The following is a 13,360-nucleotide window of genomic DNA, read 5'->3' as shown; positions in this document are numbered from 1 at the left end:
ACATTAAGCAATAACAACCCACCTCTGCTACCTCCTCTGCCCAGTCACCTCTAGCTAAACCAGATGTAGAATTTCACCCAGGAGAGCTGTTCCCTTTCAGCAGAGTAGTTTTGCCTGCCCAGGAATTAAAGATGTGCCAAAAGAAAACAAAAGCTCCCAACACTTCTTCTTTATTTGTTACCATTCCTCCTTTACTCATATGTGAGTTTGGGCCCACAGTTCCCATCCCTCCCTCTGCCCATAGGTTTTCTTTACACAGGGTTTCTGTCACTCCACCCACTTGAGAACGGGGTGAACCCAGGGCTGCTTTAGCCCCTCTGTAACTGTTAATTAAATTTTTCTTCTCAGTCTCCTGAGGACTCACACAAAGCCACCGAGTACAACCTCTTGGTGAGGGGGTCCCGCAGTGGAGCTGCTGCCACGGCCGGGGCAGAGCGGGGGCTGTGGTGGGAAGGGGCTGTGAGGAGGGGACTGAGCCCAGCCCAGCCCCTGGGCTTGGAGAAACTTCCATCCCCCACCGCCACGGCCCCCTCCCCTCCCCAATGCTCAGGCTTTGTGAAAAAAGGGGTGAATTTCTAGGGCTTTCAGGGTTTTTAAGATGGGGGGGGGGAGAAAAACCCAGTGCCAAATTCTTTGAATAGAAGATACTGCATGTTGGCAGAAGCCACTTTTCACAGACTCCAACCGTTTGAAATCTGAAACACTAAAAAGTGGCTACTGTGGATGTGCTGTATTCTTCTTTTCAAAGCAATCTGGCACACAGTTTTGCTCCCCTGTTTCAGGACCCAATCCTGCATTCCTTTCACGCTCAGACTCCCATTGACTTTAAGGAATGCAGGATTGGATCCTAAATGTGTGCTTTACTCACACAATAGCTCCTCATGGTTACGATCTATTGAGAAAGGCACACTTTAAAAACCATTTGGAATTGCAGGCTCATCCACCAGGCCAGAATGCCTGTAAAGATCCCCCATTATTCCAGGAAAAATGCTCGGTGTCTGAATTGCACACACACGCACTCACACGTTTTCCTGGTTTCAAGCTGCAGGCACAGCTTAGCTTGAGATGCATCAAAATATTTTGAGCACTTGGCCTGATAGCTCCTAAAGAAACCACGTGCAATTTTAGGTTTTGAAAAAAAGCAAAACTCCGGGGAAAGGGGAAAAAAAAGCCACCAAAGCAAACATATAAGCAGCTGAATCTTAAGGTCGGTTTTTCAGAGAACTTTTGTAAAAGCCTCTAAAAGACCTGCACCAGCTAAGACAAAACAGAGCCCTGCACTGCTATTTTTGAGGATGCTGTATATTGAGTTACGAGGCTATTACGATGCAAATCTCAAATGTACAAGCTTTTTACTTGGCCATAAACACCAAACAGTATACATTGTCTTTTCAGAAGAAAAGGTTTGCTGCTAAAATAGCAGAAGCCCTACGTAAATAACCAACATTCTTTCTGCCTGAGGTCACTGACTTGGCCTATTCAATTCCGGGCTAGTCTGGGATTTGACAATCTAAGCAGGGGAGAGGCCCTTTCCTTTTTTTCAAAAGAATGCTGGGATTTTATTTGAAATTTAAACTCTTGCAAACAAAAGGTGGCATCGTATGCTGGAGGCCTATGAAGGTGGAGTACAGGATGTGTATTGTTTTCTCCCTTTACATAGGTTCTTTCAGGAAAGAGTATTCAGAGTCTGTGAACAAACGCTAATCAATTATTATCATCAGGTAGACAGACACAAGAAGATATGAACAAACACTTTTTAGAGATTAGGAGATTCACTTTCAAAAAATATTGATGCGGGGAAAGCATAAAAATGGTTTAAAATTATAATTTAAATTATCATTTTAAATAAATTGTTTTCAAATTAATAACTGGAAATTACTCTATAGTTTAAGTTCCTATACTAATTCATATTTGTACACCAAAACAGAGCTTTTCAGTGCAAATTAACCGTGGCCACAAAGTCAGCATTCACTCTCACTCTCCATCTCAAGTCTGTCCTGGGCAGGCAGATGGTAGTTAACTCTTTTTTCCTCCCCATTACCGTTGCCCAGCTCTTACTTGGACTCTCACAAAAGCACACTCTTGTGTAATACAATTATCATTTCCATTCCTGGGCTGTTATCCAGGCTCTGCACTGCTCTGTGCCACCTCTCCAGCACGGCAGCCTCGTGCCAGCTCCTGCCCCACATACCTCCCCGGGCTGAGCCAGGAGCTGGGGAAACCCTGAGAGCATCCTGAGCTCACCACAACCCACAGAAGCTGCAGACCTGCCCCAAGGTACCATCTTGGCCAGGAAAGATGGTCTTTGCTGTGCACTGTAGCACTAAATCTGATGAGAAACTTGTTTAAACATGTCTTAAAATGGCCTTTTGTGGTCTCTTTGCAAACACGTGTTTCTTCTTCCCAACACCCCCCACGACAACTGTTATGTCCCATGCAGGAATGTCCTGGGAAAGGTGTCCTGAGGTGTTTCATTGGACCTTGTTAACCCCTTCCTGTGACTGGGTGTTCCTGTAAGCCCCTTGAGACTTCTAATTGGTTACTCTGTGAATCCTCCTAACCCTATAAATGTAACATCCCCAGCAATAAACCCTCTCTTGCCTCCTCTCCACGCCGCTGTGCTGTCTCTGTGCCTGCCATGGGACCACGTGCGTGGTCTCCCCTCCAGGCTCAGGGCCTGAAAAACCCTGTCGCTGGAGTTCCCTCTCCCCGACGTCGGAATGGTTCTTCAGATGGAGATGGAACTAGAACTGGGTTCCCCCACGTCATGGGTGGGGAAAGGGATCCAGAGTGCACTCACTAACCTGTGGTAAAATCCAGATGAAAATGTGTTCATCATTCTGACATGTTTGTAGCCCAAGGTAAACTCTAGACTCCCCTCTGCAGTTCACCTTAACCTGCCATGATGTCAAAATGAAAAACTTCAGTATCTTCCTGAGGGTTTTGCCTCGTGTCAGTGAGGCACTGAAGGGAACAAACCCCTTCCTACCCAGCCTTTGCTGCCAGCCCCTGCCCTGGGGCAGGTGATGTGTCTCCTCTGAGCACCCCCAGCACTCCCCCCACCACAGCCCAGACTGGGTGGGGAGGTCGTGGAGGGCACATTTGTGCCCCAGCCCCTCTGCAGGACTGAGGCTGTCAACCTCCAGCAGGAATATGAGGATGGATGGCTGATATCTTCTGTTACACCTTGCTGGAAAACCCCACCTTTCTTGGCAGGGTATCCATAATATCTGTACCATGTTTACTCCACTGTGGAATTCTCTTCCTTTCTCTCTCCTCCTCCTCTTCAGTCAGGTTATTTAACCAAGAGGTTGCTTAAAGCTGCAGAGACGAGACGATCTCTGACCTCTGGTACTCTGGCAAAGCCTTCCTGTGCAGACTGTATTATAAACTTAGCGGATACTTTCAAGCTTCCATATAATTTGCAAAAGTTAAAATTGGCAGATGTTTCCTTTCTGTCCCACTTACATATTTATTCTATCCCATACCACCCATCAATTTCAGGGTTAACACATAAATTATTTCCACAGAGCTCTAAGAGAAGAACTTATGTTAAAAATGAACTTGCAAAAACGTACGCCAAGTATATATTTAAAAACAGAAATACAACTGCTTGCATCAATCTAATAGCTTTTTTGGACCAATATATTAACATATATCTTAAAATATATTACTTAATAAGCCAGCATGCAGCCACACTAACAAGAAAATGAAAAATAAAGCTCCAAATGTACCTCAATTTAATTTTTTTCACCCCAGGGCTGGGTTTAAAAATGAAAAAGAAAATAAAAAGTGGAGAACAAGGGCAGAGCAACACAGACCACTGGGTAAAAACCATGAGAGGCCTTCCCACCACTTGGCAAGCTGGGAGGGCAGAGGTACAGCTCTTCTCCCAAGGTAGCTCCCACTGTGGGAAGCTTTCAGCATTCCATGACAGACCCTGCTTGTTATTAGCAAAGAATTCCACTTTTCCAGCTGCTGCCTGTAAGCCAGGATTTAAAAGAGCACTTGTCTTATCATACTCTCCCAGCATCCCAGTGCCAGCCTATGGGCAGAGTAAATCCACCACCAAACTGCAGCCTATTCCAGCCCAAGCCCTCCTGACCTCCAGGCAGGACACAACCTCCCCGAGCAGCCTTGCTGGCCTCTACCCATTGTGGGTGTTCTCACTCAAGCTCCAGTAAGAACCAATGTCAGCAACAGGGATCCATCCAGTGTGGTGTCCTGTCTCAAGCTCCAGCCAGGAGTGCAAGTTCACTGGGAAAGAGAATTACAAACAGGGCTCACACAGGCCCAAGTGTTCCCAAGAATAACCTCTCAGCTTCCAGCAGCCAGCACTTAAGGCCTTCCTGCACCACAGGTTGCATCATAACTATTATGTTTAATAGCCTCCCTGGACCAATCCTTCTTTAATTTGTCTAATTCCTCCATGAGATCATTTATACTCTTGGCCTCCATGCTGTCCCTCTGGCAGTGAGTCCCACGACTTCCCTGTGCATTGTAGGAAACATTCCCTTTTGTTTGTTTGAAACCTCCGCTGATCTCAAGCTTCTGTTGCATCCTGAAGAACACAGAACACGGCAGCCCCCCCAGTCACCCAAAGAGCTCTGTAAGCCAAAGCCTGACACTCCAGCCTCCAGCTGCACCTGGACATGAAGGGGATGCAGATCTCTGGCACAACTGCTGTTTTTATCCAGCAGCATTCTGAGACTCTGCTCAGGTCTTCTTTGCACAGCACAGGAGTGGGCACACACAGGTGGAGTGGAGAGTCCCTGACTCAAAGTCCACCCTCTGTGCCTGAGGTCCCTGCAGGAGACAGGACCAGCCTCCTGAGTTCTGTACTGCCCCAAGTCAATAGAAGCCTTTGTGAGGGGTTAACTACTCTAACATGCAATAGGAGGGAATTTCTATGGGAATACATCCAGAAGAAAAAGACACTGTATTCCAGTAAGACCAAAGGAAGGAGAGGAAAAAAAGAAATAAAAATGGTATTTGGTCCCTAGTGCCACCTGGACATCAGAGCAGGGCAAGAACCCACCTGACAAACAAGTAGCAAAAGTTGGGCAAGTTTGTTGAACTGGGGGTACTACAGACCCCTCAGCTGCTACCAGGTTCTTCCATGCAAGTCATTGTTCTCTTCTTCATTCAAGTTCAGCCTCAACTAAAAGCCCCAGCTTAGCCAGGCTCTGCAGCAGATGAACAGAAATGGGACCAAGAGCAGGAGCGGCAGCCAGGCTGCTGGATGTCATCTCTGCACGGACTGAGCTGCAGCATCACCTCTCCCAACACACACAACAGCATGCTGAACAAAAGGAGTGGACACAGCCCAGTCCTGTGGCAACATGCAAGAGCCTCAAGGGAGATGAGCAATTTCCCTAAACCATCTTCTGCGGCGTCTCAGAAAAACAAGAATGGATTTGCACAGTTCACTGTCTTCCTCCCAGTAACACCACATGAGTCAGCACCCCAATGAGAGCAGCATCAAAGGGCACTGCTGCTGAACCTAAACATGCCAGCAAGGCTTGGTTTGAGTCACATCCACAAAGGGTTCAGCAGCCAACACCAATGGCACCCGTGTGTTGGTGAAATGAAGCTCACAGTGCTCAGTTCTTCCCTCGAGACAAATCTTTGCAATTAATTGCTGAGATCCACAGTGCCTAGATGTCACAGTCTGATGAGACTGCAAAGTTTACTAAAGAGGATGAGTTATGAGATAGACCAAAGTTCTCTCTCTCAGCAATTGTAAATTCAAAATTAAGGGGCTTTAATCGAGGAAGTGTGGAAAAACCAGAAGAAATAACAACCCTTTATTAAAAGATATATGTATGTTGGCAAAAACAGTAACAGAACACAAAAAAACCTAGACAGTAGTCCTAGAAAAAACCCAACAAACCAAGAAGTCTGGATGAATACTTCTCTGTCCCTCAGCGCAGTCCTCACCGAGGTTGGCAGGGCGCTGTTGGGCTCTGGGGTCACCACACAGGGAGGGGTCTGGGGGGTCTCGGATCGCGGGAGGAGCCGAAAGGAGAGCGGAGACTCTTCCCCCGATGGGAGAAAGGCAGAAGGGAAAGCAGGGAAAGCAGCTCACCCCTACGGGACTCACTGTTCCCAGGTGACGGTGTTCCGAGGCTCTCCCCTCCTCTCCCAGCGAGCACAGACCTCTCCGATGAAAGACCCAGCAGGTCCCGGCGGGAGTCACGAGGCAGTGGCGGCGCAGGGACAGTGGTCAGGCCTCACCAGGACCAAAGAACCAGAAAAACTGGCTCCCAGGCTTTTCCTCCAGAAATGCCCGGACACAGTCCCTGTCTCCGTCCCGGCGAGAGAACTCCACGGTCTGACCTGTCCTCTGTCTGGGCGGCCAGCTCCCCAAATCTCCAAAACCTTCCCCCTCACTCCAGCATTGATGGGCCATTAGCATGGAATGCAGCCTGGCCAGCCATTCCTTTTGTAAGGCTAATTGATTCACTTCCCCCTTCCCAATTCGAACTCTTTCTCTCACAGGGAAGCAGGGAAAGAAAAATTTCTCTCTCAGATTTATAACCTATAACACTAGAGATGGCATCTTGAGCAACAACTGTAACTCTTTTCTTCATGGGACAATGGAAGAATGTGTCAGGGAGTGGTCCTTGGGTCCAGAAGTGCCAAGGCAGCTTAGAAAGGTTAGTACAGACTGAAGAAATAATACTCACAGAATGGCAAAGTATTAAAGCATCTGCCAGTTTTGAAGCACATTCTTTGGGTTTAGATTATTTAGCAGTAAATGTGAAAGTCCTGCACAGAGAACAACTCTTCTCTTGCTCGCATTAGTGAACAATTATACTGATGTTAATAATTACTTCAGATTTATCCTGTGTGACTTGGAACAAAACCTTGCTAGGACTTTAGATATGTGTTTTAGACAATATTCCAGTATGCTTTGCTGTAAATAAGACTGAAAATTTTCAGTTGTTGTACTGAATTACTGAAATGAACTGGGATTTGCTCAACCAATTTGAAATGTAATCAGAGATCAGCCTCCCTGGGCTGTCCTTGATATTTTGTGGTGGACTAACCACAGCTTCCTGCAACAGGTCACATTAGTACTAAACCCACAAGCAGCTTTCAAGCCAGAGAGCTGGATAGGTACAGCTCCTGACAGTACACTCACTTCTTTTGGCACTCAGGTACAATAAGGATATTGTTCCTTTAATGCTTAGCTTTCCTTTTAAGAAGTATGTGAGATTTCAGCAAATGCTCCGCAACGATTAGTTCAGGATGAATGTACTTAACTCAGAATTTAGCTGGAAAGGGCCCAAGTAGATGCAATCAATTTTCTACTAAATCCACTTCCTTCCTCTCTTCTCTACCCGGCATGAGACATCAGGTCACCACTCCAGCCAGTGGTGACTGAGACAGTGCAAACCTCTGCCTACAGCCATGCTCTTATCAAACCTGGTTATTTCTTTCCATTTCCCCTGGTTTTTGGGTTTGGCACATCCTGTTCACTAGCCCAGCGTTTGGGCTTGGGGGAAAAGGCTCTAGAAGCAAATATGAAAAAGCAGCTATCTAGCAAACCACAAACCCCAAATGTACTGACTGCTGTGACCCCCAAAGGTAATCACTCAGAACTGCACAGGATCAGCTGCAGAGCTCCACTGATAAAGGACAATTTTCCCCTCTGCACGACTCTCAGAGGAGCCTCCCCCAGCTTTCAATGTGCAGGCACCGTGTGGATGTGCCAGCTCAGTGTGTGACACCTCTGTGTGTTGACACCAAATTATCTCCACCAGCATCAGCTGAACACCACAAGACTTGTGGGAGAGCAGCACCAGCCCCTCTCCCTGAACCAGCCTCATGGCCTGGAATAGCACAGTCATAACAACAGGGATGATTTGCTACTTGAATTTAACCAGGGCAACAAAAAAATAACATCTGTTCAAAAACAAGGCTTAGAAAACATGATCTCTGGCTCTCACCTACATGCTTTCTTAAGAATTTAAGTAGATGATTTCCAACCTCATTTTCCCAAGTGTATACATTCTCTTTTGTTAAATAACTTGTGCAATCAGCAGAACAAGTCCTGGTGGCTCTGTATTCTTTAGGCTTTCTTCCTCTAGAATGGTGATATCCAAACGTTTTTGATGGTGCTCCCCTACCAATAAATAATGTTTGCACATGCACCCTAAGGATGTGTATATTTATAAATTATATACATCTACTAGGGAAGTATTTTCTTCCTGCACCCTAAAGGACCATCTTGAACACTCTGTGGGGTGTGTGGACCCCACTTTGGAGACTGCTGCTCTAGAGACCACTGGACTGTTAATACCGATTCAGCAAATTGTTTCCATGGGTCTGAATTTACACTGCCATGGTTCCTACAGTTGGTAATCCACTGACTCACTCAGTGCAGTTATTTGCTCTATTTCCAGGAAAAGTTTTGCGGGGAACACAATTGGAAGAGTGACAGTGCAGAGCACCCAGGCAGCCAGGGGAGTGATGTGTACTGAGCTTCTGTCACTGTATCTCATTTAATGTCAAGACACAGCACATTTGTGTTTTACAACACATTGACAGACAACCATTGAGACATAACAGTCAGGGATCAAGAATGATTCCTAAATGCATTCCTGCTTTTAAATATGCACTTAATTTAGATGCCTTTCACTCTGTACAGGCACAGTTAAAAGAGCTGCAGGTATGAGTGGCTGTGTGCTGGCACAGAGTCCCTGCACAGCTGAGTCAGCCCTGCTGAACCCACCAGCCACTGCTGCTGCTTCTTACAAACATACTTTAAAAGGGTCTCTCCTCCAATTCTTTGCCTTTTTCTTGCCTAGCTCACCATTCACTTTTGTTGCTACTACTCCAAACACAGTGCAAGTTCACAGGAGTTTGGCAAACAAAGAGTTAAGGCTGGAAGGTTTTAGGCAAGAAACTCAGCTTGGGGGCTGGGGGAGAGGAGGAGAAAGCAGGAAGCCTAAGGGGGCATCCAGAGCAGGGAGCACTGCTGGAAGGCCCTTCCCCAGCCCCGTAGGCTGCCTGCCTGACCCAGGCTGGGCTGCAGGAGCTGGACAGTGGGAGCAGGCAGGGGATGATGCACTGCCAGGGACTGACCAACTGGGTCACAGGGGAGGAGCAGGACCAGCAGATATGGAGGTGAGGATAAGGTTGTGTGGGGCTGTGAACAGGAAGGAATACAGGGGTTTGTGCATCTCTAGAGGGAGTCTGTGAAGACAAAAAGCAGCAGGACAGTGCACAGAGCATCGAGGGACCCCCTGGCTGAGCACCCAGCACTGCTGTGCCACCTGCACTCCATGGGATGAGTGGGCAGAGGGAAGGGAGGGTCTCAGTGGGACTTAAACCTGGTTCTCCAAGCCTGCCCCAAACACCACAAGGCAGCAACTGCTCATGGGGGACTTTGGGGATGACTTTGCAAGGCCCCAGTGAGCTCACAAACAACCGAGTTTACTGTGGGGTTTAAACCCCATGGCAGAGGCCACGACTGTCACCAGCTGCCCCTGCCCCCTCCTGCCCCAGGTTCTCCTCTCAAACAGCACGAGGTGACCAGAGCACTTGCTAAACCACTGGGCAGAAGATGCTTTGAGGATATAAACAACACTTCCTGCCTCCAGCAGGCTCCCAGGCTACCACACCTCTCTAGTCACGTCACACACAAACAAAAACTTAAACACACCAAGCCAAACCTTCACCTGTCACACAGCTGTGTGGGACACGGCTCCAAGAGCCAAATGCCCTTTGCCATTCCAGCTTGCAGGGCGGTCGTTTATCACTCAGAACAGCAATGTTGGGGGTGAAATGCTGAAGCCCCTGAGCACCCACAACCCCAAACGATGGTAGGGGGTTATTCTGGCCCAGGACCACAGGACATGAACCTGTTCACAAGCACTAAATATCCATGAGAAGAGGAACAAGAGGACCAAGTGTCCAACAAATGCTCAACACCATTCCCAGAGGAACCCCTCCTCACATGCCTTGAGCCTGCTGGGATGTTTGGGAGAGGCAAGGAACACAGAACTATACCTATGTTATCACACTCCTGCCTCCTCCACCACTTGAAGAAGGGAATTCTCATTAATTTGGATGTTGAGCCAGGGGAGCTGGTGAGCAAGGCAAGGAGAGAGGCCATGTGTACCAGCCTCAGCCTGCTGTCCCCCCACCAGCCCAACACCATTTCCAGTCACACCCCAACAGCACAGTGTGTCTATCACAGGATCTCTGCTGGCTGCCCACCTGTGCCCCATCCGATACCTGGGAACTGCCCCACGGAGCCAACAACCCCAGAAATGGAGAAGCAGTGACACAGCTGGGCTGGGCCCTGGCCACCACAGAGGCACAGCAGGGGGCTGCTGCCTCAGGTTTGTTTTTAGAAAGCATTTACTGTACCTAACTCAAGACTGTGGGATCCAGTTTACAAGCCTGAAGATTTTTGTGTCAGTTCAATGCAGGGCATCCACGTACAGGTTTCACGCCGGTAAAATACTAAGAATTTCACAGTAAAACCGTAAAATAATTCCCTAAATTTTCTGGCATGGTGTTCGTAATCAAAGCAATATTGCAAAACTACCTGCTTTTTATATAGCCACAGGGAAGTGGCTCACCTGGGGCAAACCACAGCAGTGATGTCAGTGTGAAGGTCCTGCTGCCCAGCTAAGAGCTCACACTGCTCTCCACAAAGTCAGGAGTACTTCAGCACTAACTGAAACTGGATTTGGCCATGAGAGATGATAAATCTAAAAAGTCCCAGCAGAAGCTCTGGTCAAAGGCAGGATTTTCAGGAAATGAGATATTTATTGGAAGAGGGGAAAAAAAAAAGCTTTCTGGCCAAGATCAAATTTACTGAGTTTCTTCCTGTGCTGTGTTTTAAGGAACAGAGAAGAGTGGGTGGGAACAAGAGCTCTTCGTTACCTGAGTTAAAACCAAACTAAAATTTCCTGAGAAGTCCAAGGGTAGGAGAAAACATCCGCTGCTGGTAAATAACTCTGACCTGTAGAAGTCAATTTACCAGGACCAAGCTGGTCATTCTATACCAGTAAGTTTATAAGCAGGCAAAGCATTCAGGTCATGTAAATACCAGGGGTCACCAAAGCACTTTCCTTGGTGCCCAAGGCCAGCCCACTGCAGCTGCAGTCGGCCAATCCTCCCGAGCCCCCTCATTTCAAGTAGGAAAAATGCCTGGTTGTTTATGTAGGATTCCTGCCAAGCCTGGTTCTCTGATAAGCTTCTCTGGTGCATTTGTGTCTCACATCCGACTCAGAGTCCTCAGAATACTGGAGACAGCATTCCTTGGATACTGAAAATAAATTAAAAACACAACACTGGGCTTGGACAGAGGAATGGGAACGTTATTGACGTGGCCCAGGCACTCAGGGCTCTGGGGAGCAGTGCTGGGAAAGCAGTCTTTTTAAAATGTTACATTAGTCCATGTATTTAATGACATATAATCCTAAAAATGGTCCCCCATAAACTGTAAATACGCATTATTTGAGTAAGTAATTAGTTTCAGTAGCATGCTGCAGCAGCTGTATGGCTGGGCTGCCAGACACTGCAAGTGTTTCCTCCAGCAAATGCCTCTATTTGTGATATTACAATAATTACTTACTGATTTATAGAACTTCTCACTTCCCCAGTTCTTTGACCTCAGGATCTCCACACAGTTTCAAAGTATTAATGAAAGCAGCATGGTATCACCCATGTGAGGGAGGTGACAAGAATTATGTGCACATGGGCCAAGGCAGACAGGCTGAGTGATCTGCCCAAGGGGACAAGGAACCCTGTGGCAAGTGGATTAAAACCCCATCCTCTGACTCACAGGGCTGATCTACCCCTTGGTGGCCACCAACCCATCAGTCCTCTAAGAATTTGTTCTCTTTGCCAATTTGGTCCTTTGCCAATACCCTCTGCCAGGAGAAAGCCTGAGAGACAGAATGCTGAAGTTTGCTGCCACTGTGTATCTTATAAGTGTGAAGACAAACTTTAGCAAAAAAAAAAAAAATGAATCTTTTATTTTGTTTTGTACGTGGCAGGATTGTTATGGGAAACAGCTTTTCTAGACCCACAAGAGGTAAAAGCATCCTTAAGGTGAAGAGTAGCAGTGAAAACCTTGATCTGTAAAATGAATTTGTAAGGTAAATCCCAGGCTGCTTTCTGATGTGGAACTTCAGTGTGTTTTCAGGCCACACAGACATGTTTCCCTCGAAATAAGCAGTAAACAAGAATTACTGTTAAGGCTGAGTTTGTAACCCAGCCTGGACGTGCACCAGGTGCAAAGAGAGTCCTGTCAGAGAGCACAGGAGGATGAAGATAACAGAAGCAACAAAACCAGATTTCCTCTTCACACCTTGTCCTTTGCCAAGAGCTCCTGACCTTGTTAGGCAGGACTTGCAGAGCTGGACTGAGAGGTGCTGTGTGGCCTGGCAGGAGAGGAGAGGTCCTGTCACTGCACTGGCACCAGGGAAGGGACACAACAAGACCAAGACTGGAGACAGAAAACAGGTAACAGGAATAAGAACAGAAAACCGTCTGGAAGTATGGAAAAGAGCTTTGCTGGTGAGAAAGGCAGACTGAAGTTGCCATGGCTGCAAAGTGTTATAATCTCACCTCCTTGATATGGGGATGATGAACTGCCAACAGTTTGGAGTCCTTAGACCCTGGGAACTCAGGGATCCATGAAAAGCCTAAGATATGCAAAACAAATCAAAATGGGAAAGTACCAGGGTAAAATAAGATTTCAAACAGTGCCAAAGGCAAGAAGACAAGCTCCCTATTTTCTGGAGAAAAAGGTACTGACATGCAGATAAGATCTTGACTAAAGAAATCCATTGTGCTTGTTGGAGATTAAAAACAAAAGATGCCCACACAGAAATAACAGTAAGTCTGAATTCTTCAGTATCAGAGCAGGCACAGGCCAGAGCAAATGCAGGCAGAAAGAAGGGAAAAGAGAACCCTGGGAGATGGAAATCTTCACAGAGGATGCATCAAAAACTGAAGTTCAATCCTTCCAACACACCAGGGAAACCATCAGGTAGTGGTGGCCCACAGAGCACACCCCGGGTCTGTCCAGGGTGAGGTCACTCAAGGGCAGGACAAGGGAAAGGTGGAGATTCCCCCAAATGACAGCAGAGTATCCAGGTGATCTGTGGCCATAGGGCAGGCTAAACACATGGGAGCCTGAACATGTTTGTGTACAGGGACAGGTTTGTGGCTGTCACAAAATTTACTGAGACAGGCCCTGGGAAAGAAATGATCAGTTGGTTGTGGGTGAAAAAACAGATTTACTGAGTGCTGAAGGACAACACTGATTATCTGGCAAGTGTGGAGATAGAATAGATTTATTCTTGAAGAAGTGATGATGATCTATATT

At 47.1% G+C, this 13,360-nt stretch overlaps 1 protein-coding gene across 3 annotated transcripts in view; it reads right to left on the bottom strand.

The window, feature by feature from the left end:
* WTIP (Wilms tumor 1 interacting protein) overlaps positions 1-13,360 on the bottom strand; it is an 85,511-nt gene that overhangs the window by 32,549 nt on the left and 39,602 nt on the right. Inside the window, exon 1 of one of the 3 annotated variants that reach the window (XM_017826944.1) lies at positions 9,369-9,373. The exons of the other annotated variants lie outside the window; for them this stretch is intronic. The gene's annotated coding sequence lies outside the window, so the exon portion shown is untranslated. Of the gene's footprint in view, positions 1-9,368; positions 9,374-13,360 lie in introns of those variants that run through there. 3 annotated transcript variants of the gene reach the window in all.

This window comes from Lepidothrix coronata, unplaced genomic scaffold, assembly GCF_001604755.1.
Source record: "Lepidothrix coronata isolate B3197 unplaced genomic scaffold, Lepidothrix_coronata-1.0 Scaffold132, whole genome shotgun sequence".
NCBI lineage: Eukaryota > Metazoa > Chordata > Aves > Passeriformes > Pipridae > Lepidothrix > Lepidothrix coronata.
This window is presented reverse-complemented; position numbering and strand designations above follow the sequence as displayed.